The following is a 7,413-nucleotide window of genomic DNA, read 5'->3' on the forward strand; positions in this document are numbered from 1 at the left end:
CACCCATGGACCATGGTCCACCTCAATCAAACCTTGGCATTTACCATGTCTAACTTGGGAATCTTTTATAAATTGTGGTAAGCATTTGGTACAGGTGTTAACTTTCTAATGTTTAACGTTATGTTTTGATAGGCACAATTTTGAAATGAGTACATTTGTGATGGTAGCTTTTTGGTATGTGCTACAATTTTTCTGTAAAATTCTCTCACAGTGACTAGAACACAGATATGACCTTCTGCATATTGCATGTGTGTGACAGTGTGTCATGACATCAATAACCAGTGTAAAGTCCAGTTTTAAAGTTTCAATTAGGCATGAATTAGAGAAGTCTTGTTTTGATTTGTTTTTATCTGTCTATCAAGGAATTACTAGGGAGAGACAAGTTCCAGCATTTGGGACGAATGTCTGGAGTAGGTCCTCATAGGTGATACAGAACTTCATCCAATTGCACCTCCTATTCAAATGTTTAAAGGTAAGTTTGAACTGCATGAACAGCTCCTCCAATACCTGCAAGCTAACTTCCTTACATGCATGCTCCTTTTGAATACACAATGCTGTACTTACAACAGTAAACCACACCTGATATTGAATATTTTTATTTTTTAAACAGCACAAAAATCATCCTGCATTATGTATTTCTTCAGAATATCATTTGATTAGGATCCATATCACCATTTTATAAACTTTTATATTCTCTGACCTGCTTTGGTCTAACTTGAGTTGAGAAAATGTCTGTCCAGCTCTGAAGTGAATGTGAACCATTTTCCAAGAGCCCTCTCTGAGCTGGGTATGCAAAACTTCTGCCCTGTTGTCACACAATACCAAGTGGCAAAAAAAGAAAATGTAATGAGAATTGAGATAGTCATGGATTGAGAATAACAAAAATTCTTAGCTCTTGTAAAGTACTTTTCAGGTTCATTGTATTTTGATTTCTTTTGCATAAAGATTTTTACCTCATTCAAAACAACAAGTGAAGCTTAAGTAAAAGTGAGCAATGTGTGTATGCCATTAAGGTATTGATATTGTTTGGTGGGAGGAAAAGCTTTTCTAATGGATATTGCAAGTTTTATCCAGGTCCCTGTAGGATATTTTCCAGTCAGTCAACAATCATGCACAGTTGGTTTTTTTTTTTATGCATCAGTCCTTATACAACTTCATTCAGAGGGTTAACTGGAAATTATTCATAAATGGATATTGGCAGGGGTCCGAGAAAGGGCAGGTGCATAAGTATTTATGTTTTCCCTCGTTTTCTGTATGCAGAGGCGGGAAACAGGGAGGTTGAAAGGTTTTCCAATTTCTGAATTTCAGGAATTTCCCACATCATCATCATTTAGAATAGAAATAGAACTAGAACATTTTTGCCAGGGGAGGCTTTTTCAGCTTGTACAAAAATGCAGCTATTATACTGGTAACCATTCATCAAAAGAAAGAAAAGTGGAAGAATTCAATTCTGATCATTATTTTTGTCACGTAGAACCATATACAACAATGAAGTCTAACTTGTTTTCAGGGATTGCATATTCCAGAGTTTCTTCACTCAAAAGCAAATATATAAATGGTATTTAAGATGCCTAATAAGTTGTATACAATCACAATGTTTAATGCAAAAGTTGGGGTGATATATAATGCATAGAATTAAAAAAAAAATGGTGAAGTCAAATTTGTGTACATGTCAGCACCATTTCAATACTAATTTTTCCTAATATTGTACCAAATTTACATAGTATGAAGATTTTGCTTGCTGCGTGCGCAACCCTGTGACTTAAAAAAAAAAAAAAAAAAACACTTTAATTTGCTATGACAGGAAAGTAGGTAAAATTATTGTAAACATCCTGTGGATTATCCAATCATATAAATTTTCCGAGTGATGTTTCATGACTCGTGTACGTACACATGTATTTTTTTTTTCAGCCCAAGTTTCTAAGTACATGCTTTGGAAGAGGCAGTCATAACTCGCATTGCAAACTTCAGCCTTCATAGCAGACTCTGTGAGAAATTAGGGCTGACAGGTTACATTGAAAACTTCTGCATTGATTCCACGTCACTTCCTCCATTGAAGGGGCCGTTCACCTATACGGGCATTACCCCTCCTGCTTCCACTGCTCTCAGATATTAATCTCCACGGTCTGTGACTAGGGGGAAGAAGGGTTGCCAGGGGGGTGCAAAATACCTTAAAGGTACTGTATACCATTTGGAGCAGTGACTTAAAAATGTTAGAGATATCACATATGATGCATATGTGTAAGTCATTTGTATCACAAAATATCCTACCATATGAAAATTTTGCAATAAAACCTAAATTATAAGGAGATACCACTATTTTTCTCAATAAAACATAACTGGAGATGTTTTAGTCTAGAAATATTCTTATCATAACTGTTGTTCACATGTTACATATCTAACAGTTCTAACATTGATTATACTGATTCAAATTTTTATGTTTTTTTTATCCCTAACTCACATTTTAGAAGTATTTTGAAGCACTATGAAGCTAGGTTTCTTTTTCATCTGCAAATGGTAAATAATGCCTTTAAAGTTGTATTCAGACTTTTTATGGGAATCTCCAGAGAGCCCTTCTCCTCCCCCATCCTCCCTTAAAACCCCCCTATCCGTCTTCCTGAATATCTCGTCACTTCTCCATCCCCCCTCTCCTTTTCCTGCCCTCTTCCTTACCCCATCCCTATCTTTCTCTTTGGCACTCTTTTCTCCCTATTTCTCCAGGGTCTCTTCCAAAGTGTTTTTGATTTGCAATCATTGTAGCACTTTCAAAACAGATCACAGAGGACTGATAATGTGCAGGATTCACAGTTCAAGAGAGCATAATTGAGTTTTCTTTGATCTCAGCCAAGGGAAGCAAAAATACATGTAAAAAATTGATTTGTGACCCCAGTCATGTGTGGTACATCCCTGCAAGCGCAAAGTCCAGCTGGAACTGTTTATTATCTTTAGTATTGTTCAGTTCATGATAACCATTTCATCCAAGGCATGATGTTTGCAACCTTTCAAGTAAATGTCCCCCCCCCCCCCCCACACACCTTTCTGTGCACATGAAGAACAAGACATTTTATACAATATTCTGACTATAGTTCTGGTGGAAAAAAATCCTCATAGGGGAATGAAACCCAAATAAACATGTGCATCAAGTTTGGAATGCAGTAATGTTAATGGTACACATAAGTGAAAGTTTGAAGAAATCAGACAATCCATTTAAAAGTTATGAATTTTGCTGGATGAAAAGACTACAACACATTGTGACATCATAAATGGAAAAAAATTCAAAGAAAATGTAAAGAAAATTCAACATATTTTTACTTATCTACCATGATTAAGAAACAGCTCTTTCAGAAAGCAAGGGCAAATAAATTATACCCTTAACATAAATCAGTAGCAAGTTGAGGGAATGTGTACTTCTCATTTAAGAAAAAAAAAAAGAAGATATTTTGTGGAAATTTTACTTTACATAGTGTATTGGTCATGTTTGATTGATTTCATGGTTCATTGAGTTTATGGAACAATACCTGTAAGCAGATTATTTCTGAATCTCAAAGGCAAAAAAAAGAAAATGAAATAAAATGAAAATAAAACCTTTAAAATAGTGAAATGATTATTATTGTCAGCATCAGTAAGATTAGATTGTGAAATGAATGCCAAGCTGGTGTCACGTGAAATGAGAGTATCATGATCATAGATATTCACTTTGAAATGGTATTCTTGGGGAATTTTTAGGTCATTTAGATGAATGAAGAGTGATCTGAAGTTAAATAGTAGATGGATTGTAATGTATGAATATCATATCTTTTGGGGACCTCAGGAGAATGTAAGCATCCATCTATACATGTCTTCATCATCATAACACATGTACATTGTATTATACAATGATTTGTGGTGGTTTGTGGTAGCACAATGATTACATGTTGTCAAAAATTACAGCATTGTTTGTAAAGTAATTGATGGAATATTTTTGGTTTATATCATTTAAATTGTGTGAATACTCTCAAGCTATTTTTCAACTAATTTTCTGATGAAACCTCATCACATGAAAACAGTCATTTTGTATCAAAGTTAACAAATATTAGCATGTAAAGTGTTGCACCCTAATACCCAGCACTGAGGGAGATGCAAATACCGTAGCGAATGTAGGTAGCTGAGGCATCTTTGATAGGTGAACTCCTGAGTTTGAAGTGTGGCAAATCAACGATGTCAGCCAGAGGGGCTGGACAGGAAGTGGTCTATCAATTTTGCCCCCATAAACTTATCACCACTGACATCTGTAGGAGCACAGTAATCTCTGCAAAATTCTTTTTGGAGCTTTTAAGTGTTCATACCATTCAAGTGATGTGTAAGTTGTTGTTTTTTCCTTGTCCCTTTTTTGGGTAGTCCATTTCACAGTTCTTGTCTGAATGGACTTATAGTTAATTGCATTTTGATATCATCCCAACTACCAAAAGATGAAAGGCGAAATCAATACTCCTCTCATTATGCTTCGGTAAATGAACTATGCATATTTGCCTTCTTTCGCTTACGCCTCAGTTTCACATGTGGTTTCTGTGTAATTGACTTGCTCTAGATGGCCAGTATTCTTCAGTGCATGTATACATATTAATTCATTTCATTACCAGCTGTTAATCATTGTTAGTAAAGGTGTACATGCATTCAACTCCTCTGCCTTTAAAGCTTTTACTATTGTATGATAAGGGAAAGCATTTGTCATTTTGAATTATTTCTATACTGTATATTATGATTGCATTACTGTTAAAACAGAAACATTCACAGCATGAATCTTACATGATTTGGTGTCCACGGCATTTATCATGGCATGAAATTTCTTGAATTGCTACTGGCATTTGATGCATTGTAAAGAACAAACTTTCACATCCATTCCACTTTCAGGAATCTTGGCTCCTTGAGAAATCATGAAAGTTTAATGCTTGCTAAAATTTCTGGTTATACAGTAAATCATATCTGAGACACCATGTGTCAATTTTCCTTTTTTGCATATTTTTTTTTTTTGGATAATCATGAGTTTACAAGCACTGTACCTATTTCCAGGTATGAGTTTGTCTTGTTATTAATAGTGAATATTGATAGCAGATAAATGTTATTCACTTTCACTCAATTTCAGCCTTGCACCCCAGTTTTCCTGGCAATGTTGTGAGTCCTCACTTTCAGTTCATCTGATGGGAATCTGTGATTAAATGGATCCGCTCTGTTTCTTTTGCCCCTTCTTACAGGAATGGAAAGATGGAGATCCTCCCTCCCCCCAGCATTCCTGATGACCTTAGTGATTACGTGTAGGGTAAGATCAAGCCAAGATTACGTGGATTATCATCGGCACAATCTTTGTTAAATATAGAGAGCAGATGTTAAAGACCATGCACAGTTTTGGGAGAGCCATCTCAAGAAGTTTTATAATGTATATGGTGTGTTTTTTCTGTTCTCTCACAATCCTTACAAAAAATCATTGTCAAACTTCTGTATATTAAAGGAGTATGAACGAAAAGTATTCAGTGAGTGAAATGATTTCAATAGATTACTATAGATTGTGTATATATCTGGCCAATATTGAAGAACAGATACATTTCAAAAACAATTATAGGTTGGGTAGCTCAATATAGTCATCTTGAGACCATTGTGTAACAATTGCCACCTCATTTGTTAAGTACATAATTATAGAGTAACTAAGTTATTTTACATCCTTCTAAAGCATTGCGACTTCTTTCCATATATTTGTTTATTCTGCATCTCTCGTGAAGTTGATTTCTCCATACATATCAGGAAGTCATATTTTCATCTTTTTGGTGTGCACAGCAGATACAAATTTCCATGCAAGTGACACTACACAATACCACTGAAGATCAAGATAACTATATCAAAGTCCTCATTTAGTGTCATTTGGCAAGACTCATTGACCCTTGACCTGTCTAAACATCATTAATACTTAGCCCAAACATCAGCTGATCCGTTACTCTCGTCTCACACATGTTATGTTTTTCATTCAAAACAGCTTTCTTGCAGAAGTAATAATCCCCTTTAAAGGACAAGTTCACCTTCATAAACATAAGGATTGAGAGAATGCAGCAATATTAGTAGAACACATCAGTGAAAGTTTGAGGAAAATTAGACAATCGATGCAAAAGTTATGAATTTTTAAAATGTTTGTGTTGGAACTGCTAGATTAGGAGACTACTACAGCTTGTGATGTCATATGCATACAACAGTATAAAGAAAATGTAAAGAAAATCCAACATATTTTTTTATATCTTTCTAAAGGCAGGGGAATAATATTACCCATAACATGTGTCAGTAACAAGTCAAGGGAATTTGTACTTTTTTCAAAAAATGAAATTTTGTGATATTCTCTTTATATTTTCCTTATATTGTTGTACTCATGTGACATCATATGCTGCAGTAGTCTTTTCATCCAGCGGTGACTGCACAAAAACTTTAAAAATTCATAAGTTTTGAACGGATTGTCTGATTTTCCTCAAACTTTCAATGATGTATTCTACTAATATTGCTACATTCTCTCAATCCTTATGTTTATGAAGGTGAACTTGTCCTTTAAGCTCTATGGGAAAAAAAAAAGTCCATGGCAAGCTTTTCCTTAATTAGCAGTCACAGCATTGATGAGTGGGACTAATTTCCTGTGTTTTCAGACCGATTTTTTCTTTTCTTTTCTGCAGCTTGATCAAAGTTGGCTTCTGTCCTACTACGTAATGTTTGCGTCCATCAGATCCAAATTTGGTCACCACGGACGTTGTCATGCCATGATACCTCTGGAAGATATTCATCAGAATTATGCAAGTCCTCAGAGCTTTCAGTTAGTGAGTGTAGTTTGTTCTGTCTCGTTATGGGGTCTTACATTTGCCGTGGTATGATCATGTCCTTTGGAATCCAATTTAGTACTGATCAATGATCGAGAAACATTGGGGATAGATTAAATGTGGTGTGACAAATCTAGGCAACATGGGTATAGCTTCCAATTTTTAAAGGAAACTGGTGTTCAGATGGGAATGTCTAGTGTTGTTTAACCCTAGAGCAGTGATGAATGGTTAAAAGTTCTCTCCCTCTACTTTGAATGTATGCCAGTATGAGGTAGATAGATAGCAACATTATTTTCAGAACACCGAACAGTATCAAGTAAGATATCTAAGACTGAAATAGAAACATAATGATGGAAAACAGTAGCTCATTAGGACACTACTATACATGTCAATGTAGGATGTGAAGGAGATCTTGACGGTGAAGATCCAAGGAGCTTGTAATTTCTTTTGTAATAAATTCATAAATTAGGAAATGTGGTTTATGGTGTATAAAGGACAAATTCAGTGACCATAGACAAGCAAGAACTAGTGAAAATGACACTCAGGGGAGACAACTTTGCACAGGCAAGTTATTGTTCTATCAGAGATC

The 7,413-nt window shown here is 35.2% G+C and overlaps 1 long non-coding RNA gene across 1 annotated transcript; it reads left to right on the forward strand.

The window, feature by feature from the left end:
- Positions 1–385: 385 nt before the first annotated feature.
- LOC140232219 (uncharacterized) lies at positions 386–6,770 on the forward strand. Its single transcript, XR_011901475.1, has 3 exons — positions 386–472; positions 5,232–5,296; positions 6,684–6,770. It is a non-coding gene; the product is annotated as an uncharacterized lncRNA (long non-coding RNA).
- Positions 6,771–7,413: the final 643 nt, after the last annotated feature.

Source organism: Diadema setosum, chromosome 1 (assembly GCF_964275005.1).
Source record: "Diadema setosum chromosome 1, eeDiaSeto1, whole genome shotgun sequence".
Classification (NCBI taxonomy): Eukaryota; Metazoa; Echinodermata; class Echinoidea; order Diadematoida; family Diadematidae; genus Diadema; species Diadema setosum.